We start from the raw sequence: 25,848 nt of genomic DNA on the forward strand, positions 1-25,848 counted from the left end.
AGGGGCGCGACCTGCTCACTGTTCGCTCCGCGTCTGCTTCAGCGGTGGCGGGGGGCTTTTGCCTGGTTTCGCGCTGTCGCTCGCGGGTTTTGTGGTGAGTACAGCCCCGAAATGAAAGGACACAGCAGGTAGATGCTGCAGCGGCATGTCGTCATTTACTACACCTGTGAACGGAGTCTTTATTATATTTACACTATCGCTCAGCAAACGTTGGACAAGCATATGACATACATTGTGGCACATGGTAGCTACTTTTGTCCATTTTAGTCCGAATTTTCCCCAAGCCTGTACAAGAATCGGAATATAAAAAAAAACTGAATGGGCAGTGAAGCTTCTTGAAGGCTAACATGACAACAACTCGTCTGCAACAGCAAAACCGTCTTTCAGCGCTAGATGCGAAACAATCCATGTAACACCAAAGATGAAAATAATTTCATAAAAATGTAATGTAAATTGCAAAATGCTTGCATGATATAAAGTATTAGTATAACAGTCAAAGTAAACGCGGTAGGGTTGAGTGTTAAATGTTATTACAAGTAATATATTAGCCAATGTTGTATTATAAGCATTATTTTAATTTTGCAAACAAACCTTATTTTACTGAGATTTTTACATGATATTTAGCTTATTATGAAAACAATCAAAAATAGTTTGATATTCATGACACCACTTGTGCTGGAAGTGGTAAAAGGAGGCCAATAAATGATGAAGGTGATTTCAGTGACTTACTAATGAGTTCACCTGCTATATCGAAAGTATGCAAGAAACTTCTAAAGCGTTAAAGAAGGACATTCTCATTGAAGGCACATTTCAAGCCCTATATAGCGACCCATTGAAGCTCTCTTCGGGACAGTAAGGCTAATGTGCGGAAGGGAACGACATTCTAGATGCAAGGGCCGTAACAGCTAGCGGCACATGACTACATTGTCAAGACGGACGTTTCATATGAGAGCAAAATCAAGGCACCTTGCGGCGATGCCAAAAAAAAAAAAAGTCATTTCTGCTGTGCCGCAATCAGTAACCGAGGAATTGAAGAAAGTGATGGCATCTCCTGCCATCCCATTTTCCACTGTCACATATTCCGGTTTAGCTTACATCGGTTAATATATTGTTAAGCTAATCCACTTCGGGTGTGACGCTTGCGCTATTCTTCTTGAAACTAGCGAAAGAAGCAGCCTCATGTAAGTACACTCTTCTACGAGAACAATATTCTAGTGGACCGCATTATCCGAAACCAGAGCTTGTTGTCCTGTTGGACAAGCTTTTTCTTTTTTTTTTAGAAAAAGCTGCCGTGCACCTACTACACACACAAATGTTCTCGAAGTACTTAAGATCCTGATTCAGTCAGCATTTCAGAATTCAACACTGAGTGGCCCGAAAGAAATTGACAACAGCCATGTTGTTAGGTCCGCTTCTTTTATATTTGAAAATTTTCTCAGAATCCTTCTTCTCAATTAATTATACCAAGAAAGTGACGGAGAAGAACGAGAGGCCAATTAACTCCTTGTGTGCACAAGCCGCGCAGGAAGATTTTGAGACTGAATTTTCTAGACGCAGGTACCATTTTGATGAATTGGTGAATATGAAGTGCAATTTTATTGTTTGCCGCTCTTTTCAATTCTGATTAACTGTTTATGCCCATTTCCTTGATTAAAAGTAGTCGCGGGACTGCATATACATCTTCGGTCTTTCAACTGACTGATATGTTTTGAACGAAGCTAGAACAGCCCACTCCACCAACCAAGTGAAATTTTAACTATATGAGTAAATTTTTGTTCTTTACTCTGAATCTGAGACGCGCCATGAATTTTCGCCGATGCCTCTTTTGATCTAAACGGAAATGGTAGCGGTTGACAGAATCTCCACCCAGCAGTTCACCATACACTCACGTCAGGTCGCGCTACACCTGCTTACAACATTCAAAGGCACATTGCATAGCCTGGTAAATTTATTTTTTTGTACAAACTTAGGAGCAAGAAATGTTGAAGTGCACCCGAAGCTTCATTCGACCGTGCACGGCCGCACTGACGAAGGCGCGCGCGCGCGTGAGCTGATTGTTGACTGTATATTATTCCTCGTACGCGATAAATGTTCGATGCTGATTAGGGTCTTTGTATAAACCATAAGGGGCGAAATGTCATGACCTGCCAGTTGCAACTAACGCGGGCGGAGCAAAGAGCGAGCGCGCGTTTCCCTTGCGCGTGAACGGCTGTAGCGGAGGAGCAGCAGTGCGGTGGCGACCCCACCGAGGCGCGGCGGGCGGTGGAAACAGACCACATTGGAGAAGCCGTAAGAGAAGAGAAGCGCGCTCTCCCTCGAGACCGGCCATGCTCGAAGGCGGGGGAGATTTACAATACTTCATGGGAATAGAAATCTGGGTTTCGACACTGTCTTGTTTCGTGCCCACCCCGGTTCAAGTACATCCCGATGGCGCTCAAGAAGTCACTACAAATTAGGGGCCTTGCTGCTTTTACTGACAGGTGTAGTGAGTATACAGTTGGGCTTTGCGACTGATCTGTCCTCCGTGAGCTGGCCTTCTACACCCCCTCCCCCCCCCCCCCCCACACACACACAAATAATAACCGCATACAATAACATTGTCTATAAGGCAGTCTTGTGAGCATTTCGGCCCAGATTCAATGGCAAAGATCTGATTACAGTTAGTCAATAACAGATTTGATCAGCGTACACCTCCGAAAAGCTATATAGCTGAACTTTCTCGCTTTTCAAACACTACAGCGCTCGTGAAAGAAGCAGCAGAAATGCCACCACGCCGGAACGGAAGGCAGATGCACTTTTGCCCATCCCAATTAAGTGTGTTAGTGGCATATTCGCAAGGTGCAAATTTTCCTGAGTAAAATGCTAGCCCTCTACATGTACTCTATGGCAGGCGGCACAATATCAGGGATGGAATTGAAACGTTTATCATTACTTCTACAACAGTGCTGAATTTATGAGACGTGAGATACGCACTGCAAGTGTTCTATAGCAGCGATTTAACATTGAGATCCCAACCAGTATGAGTTAATTTTCTATCTGTTGTCTCGGATCTTTTATGCTCATAATCGCTGCGTCGATCCGGTGACGTCGAGCAGGAAATGAACTTGGGACCTTTTCCCACTGCATGCACCTTATTACACGTGTTACAACCACCAGTTACACTAGGCCAGATTGGTACTGACACCGTCTTGCCTCTCGCAGTGCCCTGGCTCACCCGTTCAACTTTCGCCTGAGAGAACTCCGTTCGTAGCTCAGCCCATCCCGAGTCATTCCGCCCAGTTCTTTTTTTTTTTTTTTGCGCTGTACACTTCCCTATCATCCTGACGACCAGCCCTGAAGCCATCTAAAAAATAGCTGCATGGAGCCAATGGAAGCGATTAATTAGAAATCGAACTAGCCGGCACGTCGAGACCTGCGAGGAGGTTCCGTCGTACTTTTCACAGTCGTCCACGCTTTCTTCTCGTGGAGATGACAGACATATACTCTGACAAAGTCGGGAGCGAAAAAAAAAAAACGAAAAAAAAAAACCGCTTTCACCAAGGTTAGATGACAAGAGATACACAGGGGCGGTACCTAGGCCCCGCTGGTCGTAAGCAAGGTGGGGAATGAACGAACTAACCGCTTTTAGAGTGCAGTCAGTGTAGTCAGTGCGCGCAAGTGGCCCTACACGTCAGCATCCCTCCACGCGCTTCCCCAGAATTTTCCCGGTGAACCTTTGATGCCTCCGCTCACAGGGGTCACGGAACGGCTAGATCAAAGGCTCAAGGCGGCGACCACGCACGGGGCGTATACCTTTTTGTTCCAAGCCGGCAACCCTTTCTCTCCGACAACCCCGTTCAAGCGTACTTCCGGGCTATCTTGGAGACGTTTCGGAGTAGCGACTAACGTATACAAACAATGAGCCGCGGTGCGTGACGCACTCGAAAACGTCCTCGGAACTCGTCGTATTCGCCGATTCAGGGGTTTTAGACATCAGTAGGTTCGCGACGGCTCTTCCCTGCAGCCCGACAACGCGGCTCGCGAAGTCCCATCCCTCCGCTGCGGGCCAACCATTATTCTTCATTTGTTTCCAACTAGGCACCTCCCAGACACGGGCATGAACGCGTCCGCTGAAAATTAAAGAAAAAAAAAAGAACGACAAAAAAAAAAAACGAATAGGGGTCATTTTCCCTAATGTCCCTAGGTGGGAAGTGGCACTTTCCCACTCGCGCATTCGTGGACAATCCGCGGCAGATCTTGACTGAGGGTGAGGAAGACGCTGCTGAGGTGCCGTAGATGGCGGCCTCCGTCTGTGATGTCCGCTGGTGGTCGCAGTGGGCGGCCTGCGCCTGTGCGCAGCAAACCCAACCGGTGCTGTCGCCATCTGAGGTAGGCAGTAAAAGCTCAAACTGCCCCTCTTGACGTTCGGCACGTAAAGAGGCATCGGGTATCGGCCCTTTCCTGTAGATGTCCGCTCATCCAGTAGTTGACGCCACCCCATGGTAATTGCAGCCGGAGGTCAACAACCCCCTGCCAGGGTGGCGTTGGTTCCTGACGGCTCTCACTCCCTGACGCCGTTCTTGACACCGAACAACAGCGCGGTGCTCGCCGACTTCCGCCGCATGCTAAGCCACTCCGATCCGGGTGGTCTGTCCTGGCAGGTGCGTCCGAGACGGGCTGACGCCGACCTCAAACTCCACTGGCACAAATGGTTGGCCTCGAGAATGCCCTTACCGCCATCTATCCCCTCTGTGCTTCTCCCTGCTATTCTCCTCCCCCTTTCCTTTGCGCCGGCCGCAGCTATCAGATAGCAAATGCCACAGCCGGCAACTTTCTTTGCCCGCCTTTTTGAACAACAACAACAATAATAATGATAATAATAATAATAATAATAATAATAATAATAATAATAATAATAATAATAATAATAATAATAATAATAATAATAATAATAAGCCACAACCACCTCCATCGAGGGGACTGTATCATCAGGTGTACAGCGTGCGCCAGCAAAACAACATTCATTAAATCCTGACTTGAGCTTCCAGTTGCAGCAAATGAGGCCGCGACAAATACCGAAAGAGGACAAGCTGTCGGGCTAGTTGGTTTTCCAACGCTTTTGCAGCGCGTAGCCGGACAAGGGCAAAGCACGGAGAAACAACTAGGACACACAGGCGCTTGAATTCCTCCGTGCTTTGTCCTTGTCCGGCTATGCGCTGCGAAAAGGATGAAATACCGAAAGTGGCGTGGATTCACATTTAGTCCCTAATACCGTACCAAATAATACCCTATGGTACCGTTTTGTTACTATGTCGGGTACCAAAACCTGCCCGTTGGAACCCTCCACATTCAAAGCAATTAAGAGGAAGCGACCGCGCAAGGCCCTTGAGCACCTCTACAATGGAAGAGAGGAACGTTCCCAGGAACAGGCGTGTCCCATTCCCCCTATGCCGGAGCAGTTATCGAGGGCCATGCAGACATTAGTCCGTCGCCTCGCAAATAACACTTCATTAACCCCGTCTTTATAGGCAAAAACTATTCCACAACGACCGCGACGAAGGGATGTGCCGTCACTGCCGAAGTTCGGACGACCGATGCCCATATAGTATTATATGGTACTGTCAAGAGTATTCTGACATTCGAGTAAGGGCTCTCGCCGAAATTCTAGTTGCCATCCACCCCGCCAGCTACATCGCCTGGGTCCTTCCGCTGTTTCTCTACAACGCGGCCATCGCTATGTTCTGGGCAAAGCTCGGATAGTTTGTTGACTTAGGCCCCAGAGCCAAGCTTTATGGCAGATGTCAAAGACAATCAAACCAGCATCCGCCGTGGCCACCGTGACTGTACAGATGCCAGAAGCATAAGTGCACGACTCAGTACTGTCAGTAAACGCGTTTCCATCAATCAGTCCCTAATACCGTGGCATACTGATGATAATCTAGCAATACAACACTCACCTATTTGATCCTCACTCAATGTACATGTTTACCGTGGCATACTGATGATATTCTAGCAATACAACACTCACCTATTTGATCCTCACTCAATGTACATGTTTTATGCGATAGCGTAAGGATCTCTTTCGGTTGAAAGCCGGGCGGAAAAAAGTCCCTTGAGTTTCAAGCAAAGCTAACAAATTGTGTGAGGGTCTAAAGAAAGCCAAATTAGCAACGGGAATCTTCTAATGGGAGTATTTCGGGAAATAGAAGTAATTTAATGGAATAAAGTTGTCGCCATGAGGTTCGAACGCAGGAGGCCACTTTTTTGTTTTGTTTTCGTCCAATAAGGGTCGTCATACCAAGCGTGTTAGAGGGACACCTGGTGAACGCATTGTGGTGCGTATGTGAACTTACTTATGTGCATTTAGAATGTGCACTGATGTTAGATTAATAATAATTGTAAGTTTTTAGATAATTGACGTGAAAACATCGCGTAATTAAAAGACGATGTTAAAGGCGATATCGCGTCCACTCTTTAGGCCCCGCTTTAACATGCCGCCAATTTTTTATACAATTCTAATTCAAAATTTTACAAACGTCATTTCCACCATGTTGCAGCGCAGCGCCTACGCATTCAAACTGTTATGGAATTCCCGTTGTCCTTTTTCTCGATACCTTTCGAAGCGGCACATATTCGCACAGAGTAATAGTATCGTTTCAAATCGTATAGTTCCTTTGTAAGAAAGTATAATCGATAAACTTTGACAGCTACAAGGTTCCGGGCTGTTTGTTGCGCTGTGTTCGTATTATCCGGACTGTATATTAACAATCGGAACAACCGTTCGGAAAACTCGTTTGGCCCTCTCGAAGGGGAGGACCGTGATCGTTGCTCTGGTAGCGGCCGTGGCTGTGCTTGCACGCCGGATACACTCCGCTGAGACCAGGGTGAGTGGAAAACCATAACCAGAAATTTTGTCTAACAGAATACCTCGAACTCGAGGTTAGAGTTAGGGCGTGCGAAAGATCCTATTTTGTGCATGTATATACTTTTTCACGTGCGGAAAAACAACGCGAAACACGCGATGGTGGTGGTGGTGGTGAAAAACACGCGATGCTCATCGCGAGAGCCAGGCACGCGGACGACCGTGCTTTCGAGTAGCGGAGAAGTGGGGTCGGCAGAGCGAGTGTCCTTCCTGCACGACATGGAGCGGCGAACTTCTTCACGGAGAAACAACCATCATCACTACATCATTTCTTACATTTCTATTTGTTTATTTGGGTTGTAGGAGCGTCATCGTATTTGGAATAGTGCTCAAATTTTACTTTCTGCACTCAGTGACGAATTTTAATCTGCTGATGCACAGGCTATCCATTCTTCATTTTTTTTTTTATTCAACACCGTTGAGCGGAAGACTCTCGTGTATTTCAGTGGGCAGGACGATTTTTTTTTTTCTCCCGTTGGTACAAATGGGGCTTGCGCGCTTGGCTCTTCCACTGCAGCGTAGGCAACACGCGTCCGGCAAAGGTGGTAAGCAACGTGGTGAAGTTGACAGAGCCCGTGGCTTGCGCGATCATCTCATCGAAGTTCTCGACGATGATCCTGTCTGCGAAGGAAACGAACAGGCAGCGACCCGCACCAGGCACTAGCTGTGCGATAATTCGCGGTCCTGTTACGTATGACGGAGGAAGTGAGGGAGTTACCGAAATTATATTAGGTTCTTCTTGCTCACATCACAGGCAAATGGTTAGATTAGTAGATGACCTCCTATGTTGGTAAATTTTAGTACATTTGCCGAAAGGCTCGACGAGGTAGTTTTTCGTGGTGCTCCGGGAGAAAAGAGGCAGCCGCTTCTTCATTGTGTGGGTTCCACCAAGGTCACTTGCATGTCTTATTGCTCACAAAGGCGTCGCTATTGAATTGGAACACCAACAAGAAAGATGATGAGCGTCTTAACCTGACGACAGCTGTTATCTTCAACGAACCCTCAGCTACCGAATGCGGCTATAGCTCGTGTTCATCGTGAGCATAAATGCCGGCCGGTAATTGTGAAGTTTGCGAATTTTAAGATCCGAGAAGCTGTTTTTACAGATATAAGCAAACTGAAGAATTGGGGGGTAAAGATTACGGAAGTCTTTTGCTTAGCAACTTGAAACGCGCGTAAAAAACTGATTTTGGACAAGCAAGCAGAGAGAAGTTCGCTTTTCGTCAACACAAATTGTTCATAAAGAATAGGTGTTATGTCTATATTTCGGCCACAGATGCGAATATCACACAAATAATGAAGCATCATCGCACTGCCCTGCTGATGCGCCCTCCGCGTAGCTATCTGCTCGTGGTCACGAGCCTCTAAATGACATATGTGTTTTGTTCACTAACATTCGTAGCGTTGTTAATAAACGTGATGCTCATCGACACGTGCAGTGCCGACATTGTGGTTCTCTCCGAAACCTGGTTGAATTCAAAGATATCGAACGACGAAATACTAAACTGCGAAAAGAATTTCGTTACCTATCGATGTGACCGTGGCGACAGAGCAGCAGGAGGTGTCCTGGTAGTAGTTGCAGACGACCTGCATTCTTCACACGTGCTACTTGTTTCTTCTTTGGAAATCGTATGTGCCTGTATAAGCATTAATCACAGAGATATAATCGTCTGCGCATGCTATCGCCCTCCAAACGCTTCATTGTCATTTTGTAGCGACCTTGCTTAACCGAATTTTGATTATATTTCCTTCTGCGCCACTTTTTTTAGTTGGCGATTTCAACATGCCGAAAATAAACTGGTCCGACGCATCGCGCCTTCTGCTCTCGATTCGTCATCAGACGCAACAGGTTTCACGAATTCGTGTGCAGATTTCTACTTCTCTCAACTAATTATCCAGCCAACTCGTACCACACCTACTTGTGCAAATATTCTTGACCTGTACATTTCCTGGGCTAGTTCATTCATTGACATTTCTGCCGAGCCTCATCAGTGACTACTCCTTCATTCAATTTGAGCTTAAAGGGACTACGTATTCTACCTAACTCTATCAGAGATTACTCAAAAGCAGATTTTGTGTCAATAAATGCGATGCTCCAAACGTTTTTAGATGAGTGCATGCCAAACTCTTCTAACCGAATTTTGAAGTGAACGGCCGCCTTTTCAAAGAAAAGGTTAACCTTCTCATTGAGCAATATATACAGTTACGTGTCGTATCATGCAAGCATCGTTCCCCCTGGTTCACTGCCTCATTGAAACGTCTTTTAAGTAAAGAAAAAAAAAAGACAATATCACAAAGCAAAATTCAGCGGTTTTTCTGATCACGCGGATTTATACCAAGCCATCGCCTCTGATTATCGAAAAGCATTAAAAGACGCCAATAAAGTTTTTTTCCACATCACGCTTCCGTCATTGTTCATTGACAACTCCAAACAAAATTTGGAACATCATCGCTAGTCCCAAGCATAAAGAAACAGCTCTAAATGACAGCAGCGGCGCGGCTATCCGTCCATCACAGTGTCCTCAGGTGCTCAATGATGCTTTCTCTAAAGCTTTTTTTACAGCAATTGCCCGTTTCCCTTGCGCAATCTTGGTGTGCAAAGCGTAACTGATAATTTAAAGGTTCCATCGCCTTCAGGAATCGACAACATAAACTCAAAGTTTTTTAAAGAATACAAGTTTTTATTCTTCTGTTTGCCTCAGTGCACTGTTTTCACAATCTTTGCATTCAGGACAGCTGCCCGGGGTCTGGAAGGTGGGCAAAGGGGTACCGATATTCAAGTCTGGTGATGCTCATTGTGCCCTTAACTACAGACCCATATCAGTAACTAGTGTCCCATGCAAACTGTTTGAACGTGTTATATATTCTAACTTGCTTAAATTCCTTGAAGATAATTCGTTCTTTTTTCCCCATCAGCATGGTTTTCGTAAATCATTTTCTTGTGAGACTCAACTCATTTCCTTCACCCAAGACTTATTTGATGAATTAGATAAAGTATTTTTCATTGATTACGTATTCCTGGATTTTAAAAAAGCCTTTGACCTTGTTAACCACCAGCTACTTTGCTTAAAGCTCAGTAAACTGAACATAGACCCGAATAAATTTTCATGGATTGAGTGTTTTTTGCGTAACAGAAGTCAGTTCGTCACTGCAAATAACACCGATTCTTCATCATGTTCCGTAACTTCAGGAGTACCTGAAGGTTCGGTACTGGGACCATTATTGTTTTTAATAACATCAATGATCTACCTAACTGTATTAACTTTACAATTAGGCTCTTTGCGGATGATTGCGTAATTTACAGAGCAATCAGTTCCATTTCAGACCCACCCATACTTCAGTGTGACTTAAATAAGGTATGTAGTTGGTGTAACCGCTGGCACATGGCACTAAATACTAATAAATGTATGGTTATGTGCATTTCACATCGGACTTCTACTGTTAATTCTAGTCGCTACCAAATCTCACGCTCAGTGCTAAAACACGTAACCACGTATAAATATTTAGGCGTTCATATAACTGTTAACCTATCATGGCATACGCATATCGATTATATTATATACAATGCTAACCACATCCTTGGTTGCGTATTTGCGTCGTAACTTTTCTATGGCTTAATCTTCTTTAAAGCTACTACTCTACAAACCTCTTGTGCTATCAAAGTTAGAATGCGCGTGCTCTGTGTGGGATCCGGGGCTCGAAACTCTAACCAACCAATTAGAATCAGTGTAGAATCGTAGTTTTATTTTGTCTAACTTTTCCCGTACTACTAGCGTAACTGCAATGAAAAACACTTTGAACCTGCCTAGCCTTTCCCTTCGTAGAAAACTCTCTCGAATCCTAACATTTCATAATATTTACTATCATAATCACCATTTAAAGGGGACCTTCTTTCAGAGCCTAACATCACCTCTCACAGATCATCGTCATAATAGGCATTCCGTACTACCGGACAAATGCATATTTGAGCTAATTTCTACCGAATACGGCCAGCGATTGGAACCACCTGCCTACCTTGGTTGCCTATATTTCTGGCACGTGTTTATTTAAAACTGCCGCTGAAAACTGTGCGCTTGAGTAATAATCGGCCTTGTTATTTAGTCTGATCTTGTATTTTGCAAAGACTGCAATCAAGCAAAGGATCAAGCAGGGTTTCGGAAACGGTACTCTACTATCGATCATATCCATACCATCAATCAGGTGATAGAAAAATGCTCGGAATATAACCAGCCCTTATACATAGCATTCATTGATTACGAAAAAGCATTTGACTCAGTTGAAACCTCGGCGGTGATGCAGGCATTGCGAAATCAGGGGGTAGACGAGCCGTACGTGAAAGTGCTGGAAGATATATATAGTGGCTGCACAGCAACCATAGTTCTACATAAAGAAAGCAATAAAATTCCCATAAAGAAAGGTGTTAGGCAAGGAGACACAATCTCCCCAGTACTATTCACAGCTTGTTTAGAGGAAGTATTTAGAGACTTGGAATGGGAGCAGTTAGGGATAAGGGTAGATGGAGAATACCTCAGTAATCTGCGATTTGCTGATGACATTGCCTTGCTAAGCAACTCGGGGGATGAACTGCAAATAATGATTGATGACCTAGACAGGAAAAGTAGAATGGTAGGCTTGAAAATCAATATGCAGAAGACTAAGGTAATGTTCAACAGCCTCGGGAAGGAACAGCAGTTTACATTAGGTAGCGAAATACTGGAAATAGTAGGCGAATATGTCTACTTAGGACAGGTAGTAACCGCAGATCCAGACCATGAAAAGGAAATCTCAAGAAGAATAAGATTGGGATGGAGCGCATTTGGCAAGCACTCGCAGATTATGACTAGCAGCTTACCGGTATCGCTCAAGAGGAAAGTGTACAACAGTTGCATCTTGCCTGTACTCACCTATGGGGCTGAAACGTGGAGGCTAACCAAGAGAGTTCTACTTAAGTTGAGGACAACGCAGAGGGCTATGGAACGAAAAATGGTAGGGGTAACATTAAGAGATAGAAAGCGTGCAGAGTGGGTCAGAGAAATAACTCAAGTTAATGACATTCTAGTGGAAATTAAGAAGAAGAAATGGACATGGGCAGGACATGTAGTGCGAAGAGAGGATAACCGATGGTCGCTGAGGGTAACAAACTGGATTCCAAGGGAAGGAAAGCGTAGCAAGGGGAGGCAGAAAGTTAGGTGGGCGGATGAGATTAAGAAGTTCGCAGGGGTCAAGTGGATGCAGCTAGCACAGAACCGGGTTAAGTGGAGAAATATGGGAGAGGCCTTCGCCCTGCAGTGGGTATAATCAGGCTGATGATGATGATGATGATGATGATGATGATGTATTTTGTGCACCTTCAACTTTGTTCGTATAGTTGTTGTATTACATTCTCCTTTATTTTGCTGCATTATGACTGTCGTGACGCTGGGGCTATGTCGACCCGGCCTTCACTTGGTAGCGTGCAGAGACTCGGGGTTGAAGTAGGATTGAATCTTCGAAGTTGGTGAAATATGTACAAGCAGGTTTAATGGCACTTTGAGAAAACTTATTTACAATATTTACACGAAAAAGAAGGGTACATCAGCAAAATGGCAAGCGTTAAGAGTTCATAGCGAGAAGCGACTGGATGAGCCGTTTACCCAGGGCCCAGAGCGACATTTCGTGCTCTGCAGCGTCCTTAAAAACCCCCTATGTCCAGCCCCTCTCTGAAGATGCTGACCAACCAAATCCAGGGCACGCCCCTCAGGTATCGGCATCCAATCGAACACTTCACTGCACTGATGGTCTGAAGCACTGACTGGTCCGGCATTCATTCGTTGGGCGTGATCACTTGTTGGCGGGAAAAGCTTGGGAACGGCGAGGAGAGGAGGTACATTTCTATTCTTCAGCAAAGAAACCACAAGCTGGTTCTGACAAGGGGTTTTACTTCTCAGAAACCCGAGTGCACGTGGCGCCGCATAGGGCTCCCAACATGGTCCCTTTTCGACAATTGCAAATCTTTCCTGCATTCCCGGGAAATCACTTAATGGCCGTATGAGTCATGCTCCTTTCTTGTCCTGCACGTCAGCGGACATGTCACTCTGTCGTCTCCTTTGGACAGGAGGCATTCATCACTGGAGGATAGCACTTCTCGACTGGAAGGGTGAACAAAAGAAAGAAAGCACTTCCTGCTATTTCCCGCAGGGGGACGTTTCTTTGTGTTTTTCCAGACGTTCTCTTGACAGGGTCAATTTGGCATTTGCAGGTTGTCCACAAAGCAAAACATGCTTACAAAACAGGATTCCTGGAAACAGGCTCACTTAGAGCCATTGGACCATCACCACATATTCACAAAACTTATCCATGCCCACAGGCGAACAATAGAGCGCGCAATTGCGGATGCTTGGTCGTAACAGCCTCCTCCCCCGCCAGAAGAGTCTCGGAGGGCAGCAGTCCCAGCTGCTGCATGAAGAGACGACTTAATGGCCTGCACGTGAACGCTTGAAGCTCGCTGTTGCTTGTCGCGTTGTCTTGATTGTTGTAGGCCAAATTGCTCGAGCTGTCTGAAACTCAACCACATGTCGAAGCAAGCACTCGGCTCCCGTCTGAAGAGACCAGGTCAAAAGAAAACTGCCATTGTTGTTCGAGAAAAGCCCACACTCAAGACGTTAGGACCTACGTATTCCTAGAAAACCAAACGTGCTGCTTTACATAGTCACACATATACAAGCGCACGAAAAAAAAAAAAAAACCTGATTATCAATTTGGATACATGGTGAGGAACATCTCGGACCGCTTAGAAAGAGCGGCTAAGCGCGTCCGCATTCCCATTTAACTTCCCTTTTTTGTATCTTATTTCAAAATTGTACTGCTGTAAAATCAAGCTCCACCTAAGAAGGCGACTGTTCTTCGATGTCGCAGTTTGCAGCCAAGCTAGGGGACAATGGTCCGTCTCTACGGTGAATTTGGCCCCTCCAAGATAGCACTGCAATTTTTGAATGGCCCATACAATGCAAGCGCACTCTTTCTCTGACGCGCAATAAGCCCTCTCTCTAGAACTCAGTTTTCTGCTCAAGTAGAGCACGGGGTGCTCATTACCGTCGTCATCTCTCTGGCAGAGAACAGCACCTAACCCTCGATCACTGGCATCACACTGGACCGTGAATTCTCGGCCATAGTCTGGAGCTCGCAATACCGGACGGCTAATCAGCACAGCCTTCAGGTTTACGAAGGAGGCTTCCTTTTGTTCGTCCCAGACTACATTTGTCGGTTCTGTCTTGCGGAGAGCGTCGGTCAGAGGGCTAGCCAAAGCTGAATAGTTAGGGATGTAGTGATTGTAGTACCCAGTCAGACCCAGGAATGCTCGAATTTCCGTCTTCGTGCTCGGCCGCGGGTAGTCTGCTACCGCAGAAATCTTAATCTCGCTGGGTTTCCTGAAACCTTGACCTACATTGTGACCCAAGTAGTCCACGGTCGCCCTTGCCAGGCAACATTTCTCGGCCTTTACGGTTAGTCCAGCTTGACGCAAAAGGCTCAGTACAGCTCTTAGATGTACCATATGGTCCGCCCATGAGTCGGAAAAAACCGCAATGTCATCTAAATAAGGCACCGCGAATGTTTCACACCCATTTAAAACCCTATCCATGAGTCGGGAAAAACAAAATGGAGCATTTTTGAGCCCGAAACTCATCATTGTTGGCTGGTAGCTGCCCGTCGGAGTGACGAAAGCCGCGTATCTGCTGGCGCGTTCAGTGAGCGGTACTTGCCAGTATCCTCGAGTAAGGTCCAGCGTAGTCACATATGCCGCTCTACTGACCCGTTCTACTCTCTCCTCAATATTCGGAATAGGATACACTTGATCCCTGGTGAGAGAATTTAGCTTTCGGTAGTCTACCACAGGCCTAGGGTCTTTACCTGGAGCTTCTACTAAGATCATAGGCGAAGCATAATCGCTTTCCGAGGGTTTTATTACTCCCAATTCCAGCATGCGAGTTACTTCCCTATCCGGAATTTCTCTTTGCCTTGGAGAGAATCGGTAGCACCTTGATCGCACTGGCACGTCTGAAGTCAGCTCAATATCGTGCTCAGTCAAATCAGTCCTGCCTGGCCTGTCCACGAAGCAGGCCTCAAATTCTGTTATTATCTCGCCCAGATCGGACAGCTGGGATTTCTTTAGTTCTCCTCTCTGCTCCGTCTTTTTGAGAAGCTCCTGAGCGTTGCTTCCTTTTCCGCTGAGGCAAATCAAGTTGTCCCCCATCTCCTCGGGAAGGTTTAACGTTAGATTTACCACGGCTTCCCTCTGCACATAAGGCTTCATAAGATTGCAATGATAAATGCGCACTTCTTTACGCCTATCGGGGATTTTCACTGCGTAGTTAGTGTCAGAAAGCTCTGCAACGACTTTAGCAGGTCCTTCCCACTGTACTTCGAGCTTATTCTTGGGATCATTGGCTTGCTCCATAGCTAAGTCCTCTCGGGTTCCACTTAGAAGTCTCGTGAGATTACTAGACACCGGCGGCAAGATGTTACTCTCAAGAACGTCCTCATTCCGCTTCTCATCAAGCTCACTTTCAAGTAGACTTATCTGAGATGCCTCGTTCTCAAAGTTTTCTGACCTGCTATCTTCCGCATTTACCACTGTTTTAACTGCCGTTTCCTCCGCTGTGGAATTTTCTGGTATGAGCAGTGTAGCTAGTTCTCGCGCCTTTGAACGTGTTAAGGCTTGCACAACTCTGTCTCCGAAAAGGATGCCCCTCTTTCGCAGTAGCATGTCCGATTTGTTGGAGAACAAATACGGATAGCACTTAGGAAGCTTTCCTGAAACGGCAGCCTCGGTTATTAATTCGCCGAAAGGGCCCTCGATGACCACGTTCGCGATCGGCAAGCACACACTCTGTTCCTCAACTACCTGTCGGATCCATGCACACTGTCCTGTATAGTCGGAAGGCGACACATACGCCGGATGGACAACATCCATCGTTGCGGCCGAATCGCGCAGTACCTTGCAAGGCTTCCCGTTGACTACTAGGTCATGCAGGTAGGGTTCTAAAAGCTGCATATTTTCATCGCAGTCACTGACATACGAGAAAGCAAACTTTTCTTTCCGGCAGTTGACGGCAATGTGACCCTGCTCATTACACCTAAAGCATGTGAGCGGCTTCCTAGCCTCAAACTTTTTCTTTGTGTTCTGCGCGTTGGTCACTTCCCCACTTTTCTCACTGCCGTCCTTTCTAGGGCGTTTGCCTGAAGAAGCCTTCCTTTCTTCGTTTGCAAATCTAGCAAAGTGCCTTTTCTGACGGTTATTCACACTCAACTTGGGATTGCGGAGCCTATCCACTGCTGGGTTGCTGAATTGTCGGCGCGAAGCGTACTCCTCAATGAGTTCGGCAGCTTCAGTTGCCGACTTAATGTCGCCTCGGTCCTGTAACCAATTTCTTTCTTTTTCTGGGAGGCAGCTATAAAACTGCTCCAAAAGAATTCGCTCGACTACAGCGTCCCTATCACTGTAGGAATCAGTGCTCTTTAGCCACTCGCCCAAATTAACTCTTAAATTGTACAGGAATTCAGGGTAACTCTCGTCCCTGGACTTAGTAGCGTTCCGAAAACGTTGTCTGAACGCCTCGGCGCTAAGCCTATACTTTCTCAGAAGGCAAGCTTTGACCTTCTCGTAGTTGTCCGCGTCCTCCTTGCTTAGCCGCGCGACAACCTCCGCTGCCTCGCAGGGCAGAACCGTCAATAATCTCTGAGACCAAGTGTCTCGCTGGAAGGACAGTTTTTCGCAGGTTCGCTCAAAGTTAGCCAGATACAGACCGATATCCCCTGATATCACATATGGCTGCATGTACTTTGACATCTTGAAATCTGCCTCCTTGTTGAGAAGAGGTACCGCTAGCTGGGGACAATTGCCCGACCTCTTGCTCAACTCTAGTTCTAATTTCCGGAGCTCAATTTCTTGGTCCAGCTTTTTTGCTTCTCTTTCACGCTTCTTTTCCTCTTTTTCCCACTCTTTCTGCTGTCTGAGCTGTTCCTTTTTTTGACCGACGAGGTTCCATGCTTCACTGAGCTCCTCATCATCGGTTCCCAGATCAGTGATTGCCTTTATAATCAAGGGTTTTCGTGCCAAACCACTTGTATCAATTCCCAATTCCTCACACAATAGCAACAGGTCCGGTTTCTGCAGCTTTTGTAGGTCCATGATCGCTCCGAGTGTCGGCTACTTCCAAAACAACAGTGCAAACTACCAAACCTAAAGGCGTTTCAACACTTTTTACCAGTTCTAAATTCTAACCCTGTTCTAGAACCTGGTCCACATCAGAAGAAAGCCAAGCACTCACCCACACATGCGATCGATGTTCCGAGCTGCTCTCTTGTTGGCCGATTGTTGCTCCTGCTTGTTGCTTGAGATGCCACCTCCGATCACCAGATGTTGTGGCTTGTAGCTTCAGATCCACCTCCAATCACCAGATGTTGTGGCTTGTAGATTCAGATCCCAACGCTGGTCACCAGTGTTGGGGCTTTACCCCACCGCTGCCACCAGTTGTCGTGACGCTGGGGCTATGTCGACCCGGCCTTCACTTGGTAGCGTGCAGAGACTCGGGGTTGAAGTAGGATTGAATCTTCGAAGTTGGTGAAATATGTACAAGCAGGTTTAATGGCACTTTGAGAAAACTTATTTACAATATTTACACGAAAAAGAAGGGTACATCAGCAAAATGGCAAGCGTTAAGAGTTCATAGCGAGAAGCGACTGGATGAGCCGTTTACCCAGGGCCCAGAGCGACATTTCGTGCTCTGCAGCGTCCTTAAAAACCCCCTATGTCCAGCCCCTCTCTGAAGATGCTGACCAACCAAATCCAGGGCACGCCCCTCAGGTATCGGCATCCAATCGAACACTTCACTGCACTGATGGTCTGAAGCACTGACTGGTCCGGCATTCATTCGTTGGGCGTGATCACTTGTTGGCGGGAAAAGCTTGGGAACGGCGAGGAGAGGAGGTACATTTCTATTCTTCAGCAAAGAAACCACAAGCTGGTTCTGACAAGGGGTTTTACTTCTCAGAAACCCGAGTGCACGTGGCGCCGCATAGGGCTCCCAACATGGTCCCTTTTCGACAATTGCAAATCTTTCCTGCATTCCCGGGAAATCACTTAATGGCCGTATGAGTCATGCTCCTTTCTTGTCCTGCACGTCAGCGGACATGTCACTCTGTCGTCTCCTTTGGACAGGAGGCATTCATCACTGGAGGATAGCACTTCTCGACTGGAAGGGTGAACAAAAGAAAGAAAGCACTTCCTGCTATTTCCCGCAGGGGGACGTTTCTTTGTGTTTTTCCAGACGTTCTCTTGACAGGGTCAATTTGGCATTTGCAGGTTGTCCACAAAGCAAAACATGCTTACAAAACAGGATTCCTGGAAACAGGCTCACTTAGAGCCATTGGACCATCACCACATATTCACAAAACTTATCCATGCCCACAGGCGAACAATAGAGCGCGCAATTGCGGATGCTTGGTCGTAACAATGACCTTGTTTTTATTTCACTCCCTTCTGTAACGTCCCCCGGGGCCACGCCCGGAGCCTTGAAGGTATTGTAATAAATAAATAAATAAATAGATAAATAGATCAGTCGTGATTTACGAAAACTTGGAAGAGGTGAAAGAGGTTTAAATGTTCTGAAAATGAACTGATATTTGGTGACGAAATGAGCGCCCAGTTGGCAGTGGCGCACCTTTACAGAGGCTGATTTAGTTCATCGGAGTTTGTTTACTGTCCCTCCTCGGGAGAAGTGCGAAGCACCTTCCCGAACCGAATATGCAAAAACAAGGTGGATCTCTGACCGTTATATTCAGTCAGGAAGGAGTATAATACACCTAACACAACACAATATACGCGGGGAAGGACAGTAGCGATTATGAGACTAAAGTCAGGCATCCGCTGAACACAGCCAGATTAGAGACGAGAATCTACAATCGGCATTATTTTGACTGTAATTATTATTATTTTCGTTTGATTGGTCGTAATGAACATCATTTCACGCAGCATAATATGAAAACGAGATCGGTGCAAAGTTAGCTAAAAATGCTTCTGACTCACTCGCACTGAGCGAAAAAAAAAAAAAAAAAACGCGAGTGCTCCCAAATTCTGGCCATCCATGAGCCCCCGCTGCTCAAAGTATACGAAGGCGATTGCGGCTACGGCAGTACCACCGGGAGGCGGATGCACATAAATCGACCGTCGGCGTAGACGCTGCTAGTGCAGAGGGAAGCGATGGCAAGAATGGACAGGCGAAGCTCTACAATATTTAGAAAAAAAAAAAGACGAGCTTGCGTCGCTCGCACCCAAGTTTCCGAGCATTTACGACTGCGCACGAGCGGCCACTGCGATTATTTACAATACAGTGTCTGACTCTGTTTTTCGCTCACCATTAACTATTACATTTTGCTTGAATCATTGAGCCAGTGTCTAAAGCCCACGCTAAAACAAAGATAGGGTACACTGCAAGTGGCTTTGAAGGTACGAAGTGATCGAACATGAATGCTCTTGAGGTGAAAAGAACTGACAACAGGGAGCGTTTGAATTGCGCCGTTGAGCCGATTAGCAACCGCCAAAGCAGTTCGAAATTCAACACTGATCACCACGTCAGCTCTTCCAAGACCCAGTAAAGACAATTGCTGGGCTGGTTGGTGCATCTGAACGAAAAGAAAAGGTTCCGCAGTTCCTGTACGCTAACATACGCTTATTTGCTGACGATTGTGTTGTTTAACGTCTTATAATTAGAGTGATCGCCAGCTTCTGCAATCCGACATACGTCGCGTTTTAACTTGGTGCAGTGAATGGTTAATGTCTCTTAACGTGAAGAAAAACCTATTTAATTTCATTTTACTGTCGTCTCTCTGAACCATCTTCAAAGCGCATAATCGATAACTCAGAAATCGCAGCTGCAACCACAATATACCTCGTCCTTCATTTAACACATAGTCTTATGTGAACATACGATGTATTAACACGAATTTCTAAAGAAGCAAATCAAGTTCTGGGGTATTTTTGGCGAAAACTACGAATAACACCACCATCGTTAAAAAACTGGTCTATGTAACATTTGGACGGCCCAAACTAGAGTGTGCATGCGCTATTTGGGACAATAATCAAAATAATATTTCCAACAGAGATACAAAACCGCGCCGCTATATTCATCTTCTCTGTCTATTCTTATTATGAAAGCCTCACCAAACTAAAATGTAATACTCATCACTCGAATTTAGCTAACCAGAGTAGCATCTCAAGGCTATGTCTATTTCATAAATTCTATTATCATGTTCCGCATGAGTCTTTCATCGTCTCTGCATACCGAACCTCGAGCCGCACGAACCACGGAAAGACCGCCCATCCACCGCAAGGCCGTACATCTGCGCATCTGTATTCGTATTTCCAGTCGGGATCCATACTGACCCATCACCATTCAAATCATGAATCGAAGCAATATTATTTCCTTTAACTCACTAGAAGTCTGGCACCAGGAAGGAAAGGGAGGATTGTGAGGTTGATGTCAGCTGCTCGCTAGAGCACTGCACGGGCTCGGGCCCTCTGGCGGCCCTATTGCAAAAACCAGTGCCACTGGGAGCCAGCGCCCCAGCGCCATACCTGATTATGGTCCCAGTATGACGCCGGACACTGGGCGCACTGGGACGCGGCATACTGGGACGCTCCGCGCTGGCGGCACTGTTCGCCCGGAAAAAAAAAAGGCGTGGGATAAAAATTAAAAAGTAAAAAGTAACGAAACAAGTTAAGTACATAAAAAAACCTAAAAAAGGTAAAAAAAAAAAGAAAAAAAAATTTCTGCACCAAGCGTGCCTCGAACTAACTCCCTAGGTAGATACCAATCACTAGCTCAGCACGCTAACCACTCGGCCACGCTGAGAACTGGTTTGTCTGTAAACATTTTTGCGTTTTATGTCATGACCCGCATTTATAATGTTGGGACTTCATGTTTCGCAGTCTACAGGCCATTGCTACCGCTCTGACAATTGCAACTTCTTGTTCATTTTAGCTTGCTGTCTGCTCTCACGACTTGCAACTAATGTTCTGGGTGCCTATGCGCGCTATTTTGTGCACTGCAATCATTTTAACATGGGGAGTTTGACATCGCTGGCAAATTTACCAACGCCGGTTCTTGGGTGGTGCTCTGCTAACGTTGGCGTAATTTTCGCTGAACACGGAGCTTTAGTAGAAGCCTTCAAGGAAAAACGTGCGACCAAGCTTCAATACCGGCAAGCGCCGCAGCGATGACCCTAATTGCGTGTAACTAAACCTTATTTGTATGTAAACATTGCGGGAAGCGTTGCGATGACCGAGGGCTTGGCTGCTTCATACGCAGAGTAAGAAGGAGCGCAAAAGCTTGACAAACACGCCAAATATTATGTATTACAAGCGCTGTATGTTGTTGCTTTTTATCTCATGGACCCATCGCTCGGTAAACTACTCTCTTCCTCGTTTTAGTTTTTCTTTCTGCTGTTGATACTGGGCCTTGGTGCAGGCTACGCTCGCCTGCGATTGAGCCCGCATTGAACATTTTGGCAGTAATCATTGTGTTAGAGTGCCCTTAAGATCAGCTGTGAAGTTGGTTATGCATGATAGCCCACATTATTCAATTCCAGCTTTAGTAGTGCGTTAATCGTCAGTCTGTCATGAGATCGAGGCGCGGCGATCGTTGTCGCTCTCGAAACGCTCGAAACGACCTATCGAAACATGGAAACTAGAAAAAAGATACTGCCTTTGTTTTCTTACAAATGCGCAACGACTTCGCAGCAAAAAGCGCTTGCTTGAACCATATTTTTCATATGCCCCCCGATGGTCGATTGAAAGTACGCTGTTGCCCTGTTGGCCCCTGAGGGATGCTACTCCGGCTGCCGCCGCAGGCCGCACCGGCTATACTGGGGCACTGGGACCAGTGCGGCCCAGCGCACATACAGCGCTTCTCCCAGTGCATCGCAGATGCCAGCGACACACCCAGCGTCAAAAGTCTAATCCCAGCGTTTTTCTCCCATCGCACCAGTGCAGCCAGTGTCTTCCCGTTACTGCTCCAGTGAATATCGCAGACCTCCAGCGTGCCCAGCAGATCCAGTGCAAAACCAGCGCAAAAATATTACTGGTTTCGCACTGGAGACGCTGGTTTTTGCAATAGGGGGGGCCGGAAAATATCTGTTTTCCCGGGCCCGGGTCGGACTTGAAGCTGCGGGCCTGGCTTGGGACCAGGCTTGAAGTTGCGGGCCCAGGCCTGGATGGGGCTACCTGTGTACGGCTTCATTCGGAAATGAAGCAGTTCCGCCGCTAAATTCAGGGTGGGCACGAAACAAGCCGAGCAGTTCGTTCAGGCAGGGCTGCGCGGTGACACCTGCTGTGGGCGGAGTTTGAAGGAATCGGAGCGTGCCGCCATGTTGGTAAGCTAACTCTACGAAGCGTTAAAAAGCAGATCCCCTAAAGCGGTCGCACGCGCAGATGCTGCCATCCCAGTCGTTGGACTTAAACACGGTAACGATATGATACACTCTCTATTCCTGAAGGTTCCGTTCTTGGTCTGCTTCTTTTGCTAATCTTTATTAATGTTCGTCCGGTATTTCATCCGCTATTCGCTTATTTGCATATGATCGCATAATTTGTCGTCGAATCCTTACTAACAGGAACCAAGTGCCACTTCAGAACGACTGATACGTAATTTAACGGTGGTGTTCCATATTGCATACAACGTGTACACGGGTTAAATATAGCATTTAATAAATATTTTCTGCCAACCGCAACAGAAAGCTGGAACTGGCTATCCGAATACATCGCAAACGAGCGCGACCAAACTAAATATGGGCAAGTATTAATCAACCTTTGCACGGAATAAAAGATATTGCGCGTTTGTCTCCAGCTGCTAGTTACACTTCTCATTTTATTGTTCTTACTTCATTTCTGCCAGTTTGCATTGACTAGCTTAGTAAAACAAGAAAAACACTAAACTGCATGAAACGCTAGTACACGTGTGCATACACAATAGAAATAAATAAAAAGTGTCAATAAAATTCGTGTCTGCGCTAGCACACGTGAACTGGCAAAACATAGGGCAAGAAAAGCGAAACTAAATCACATACGCGGACAAACTTCACGCGATCCAACGCAATTGCGCAACTATACTGAAAGTACAAGCGATGTCGGGGACGACAGCATCTGGTGGTGTAAACTGCCAGTAAAATTAATAATAATAATAATAATAATAATAATAATAATAATAATAATAATAATAATAATAATAATAATAATAATAATAATAATAATAATAATAATAATAATATATTTGTCAGACATTAATGGGCTTCTTTTCGTTGGCTTCGTGATGTGGTCGTCAGACCGGCCGTGTCTCGGCGACTTCCAAATTGCAGCTCACCGTCCGCAGTTGTACCACAGGTTCGGAGCGGGTCACCGCAGCCTCCCATTGTAGTGGGTTAGATAATCGCCATTCGGCTTTGTGTTGGAGTTCAGGGCACCTGTGTAGGATATGCTCTTAGTCGGCCTTTTTGGCTTCGCAAAGCCTGCTTTCGGGGGTGCACAGCCCTGGGTTAACCAGGGATAGTTTAAAAGGGTTAGCGAAGGTATCCGATTGGAGCTGCCACCCCGTCACTTGCTGGGTTTTACTGAGGGATTTATCCGGGGGCGGGTATTCTAGTCCGCTATTTCTATAATGCATAGTGATTACTTGGTACGTTATCATGCGTTCACTCGCTCCCTCGCAGGCATGCATGATTGGCCCACTGCCCGGTTGACGAACCCTTGGTCATATTGTGGGCTGCTTCGTTTCCCGGGTGGGACGAGTGCGCAGGAACCTATACAACGTTTCATACATCAAGTGCAACACTGCCAAAGCTAGAGCTCTTGTTCGTGCTCCCCGCATCCGCGATGAAAAATAGTGCCTGCTTGACGAGAAGAAATAATAGTTGTTTTGTCTGCAAGCTTAATACATCTTACATTTGCCATCAACTCCATAAAAAGCACCTTTTTTAGGGAGAAAACGTCGGATTCGGGTAATTTGTATGTTTTGTTTGTCGTTTTCGTTCGTGTCGTGTTTTCGCTGCCCTGCCAGCGGTGCCCTCCGCACTGGGCAATGTAGCGACCGCGACTGCCTCGTCGGAGCGGATTTTGTCTATAAGATCCACACTGCGAAGTTGTCCAGGCATGCGAAGGGGGTGTGCACGAAAAAGAAAGTGTCGAAACCCAGGTCACTATTCCCATGCAGTATTGTAAATGCGTTATCTCCCCCGCCTTCGAGTCCCCGCGCTTTTAGAATCCCTTTCTCCTTCTCCCACTGCGGACAACCCCTCTTGACGACGCACCCCTCCTCACGCCTTGAAACATTGGAGAGGGTTGGGAGAGGATGGGCGGGGGGAGAAGGAGGGAGGGTAAGGAGGGCGTGCTACTTTTTTTTGCTTTTTGTTAGTGTTGGTTAGTTTGTTTTCGGCCATGCGGCCGTAGAGCGCTCGCGGAGGAGAGCCGGGAGCGCCCATTCTTGCGGCTGTATGATGGCCTGTGTCCATGTCACTCAAGAAAGCGGCAGCTACTTTTCAAAAAGCGCTTTAATCCAATGTTCAAGGAATGTGAATCGTCAAATATGCGATTCGTATATAATTGTCATTTCCTAAGATACACAGTTTTGTTCCCAAGCAAAAGTGTTCGCAAAGCGAGTTGTCTGTAATTTTAAAGCGCGAAGAAAAGCAAGGAAAAAAAAATAGAAAGACCCTACTAAGAGCGCATTTATTTTTCCCGAAAAGAGCCAAATCTGGGCACCGAATTAGGTGAAGTTCAGCTGCAATTTTTAGTTTGCTCAAAGATCTTCAAAGCTGTCACTTATAGCCTTCCAATGTGTTGCTGTGGATAAAAAAATAAAACTGCATTTTGCTTTCTTTCCGCCAAGGTGCATTTGGCTCTTTTCGAAACAAAAAAGAAACCTCTTAATTGGTTTCAAGATAGCTTCTATTCATTGCAGTGGGCAGTGCCGCTAAGATTAGACAAAAACCTTGAGCTTTGCTATTTTGTTTTTTATCCAATTGCACTCTCTCTCTCAAAAAAAAAAAAGCATGTTGAACTTTGACACGCCGGGAGGATTGGTGTAGCCGTATGACATGTTCACGTATCTTCTGTTACAGTGTTCACACGCCATGGACCGCCACTACTTATATGCACTTAGTCGGTTAACAATCACCAGCTGCTGTTTTCTACATAGAAAAAAAATGTTGTCAAAATCAAAGGCTTTGCTCTTTCTTAAGCATAGAAATTATTTCTACAACGCTCCAAGAAAGAATGGGGAAGAAAAGGCCATTTTCCTCCTTTTCGCATAACCCAGTTGCGCCCTTCACAAAAAGAAAGAAGAAGAAAACGCGCACAAGCTTGTCGCCAAGGCGCCCGCTAAAAACCATTAACTTCTGTGGGGGGCGGTAAGGCGCTGACCCCTGCTTTCCGGCTTTTTCGACTGCCAACAAGAAAGGTGGGGTGAGAGGGGAATGGAGCAGGGGGAGCCGACACACGGGGAAACACACGCGTGGCACTCACTTCACGGGATTTCGGCACTGCGGGGAGATGGCCCATTGCCTCCGACACGCGGAACACCACACGACTGCCCCCTTGCCAGGGTATGGCCGTCATCCCAAAACAAATACCTCCGCCTCCCGGACATCCGGGAGGGGGGGGGGGAAGTGCCGGGGATGATGTATGAATGATGATGGGTAGATAGGTTATGTGAGACCTTGAGGTGCGGCGCCTTCTGGTGCCAAACCTCCTCCCATCTGACAACGGCACCGCCACACGGGGAAGCGTGCTACACCCATGCGAAGCAAGTTATTGCAAACGTGTATGCTCGGAATAAGGACCGTTTCCGCAGAAACCACTCGGCCACGAAAAGAGCGCGAAAGTGTTAAGCCTCCCTTTTTTTTTCTTGCGGACTGCTTGC

General features: G+C 46.4%; 1 pseudogene; it reads right to left on the bottom strand.

The window, feature by feature from the left end:
- The window catches only part of LOC146172277 (uncharacterized), a 38,045-nt pseudogene extending 29,551 nt beyond the window's left edge, over positions 1-8,494 (bottom strand).
- Positions 8,495-25,848: the final 17,354 nt, after the last annotated feature.

The sequence above is a fragment of the Amblyomma maculatum genome, unplaced genomic scaffold (assembly GCF_055883805.1).
Source record: "Amblyomma maculatum isolate TAMU_Amacu unplaced genomic scaffold, ASM5588380v1 scaffold_13, whole genome shotgun sequence".
NCBI lineage: Eukaryota > Metazoa > Arthropoda > Arachnida > Ixodida > Ixodidae > Amblyomma > Amblyomma maculatum.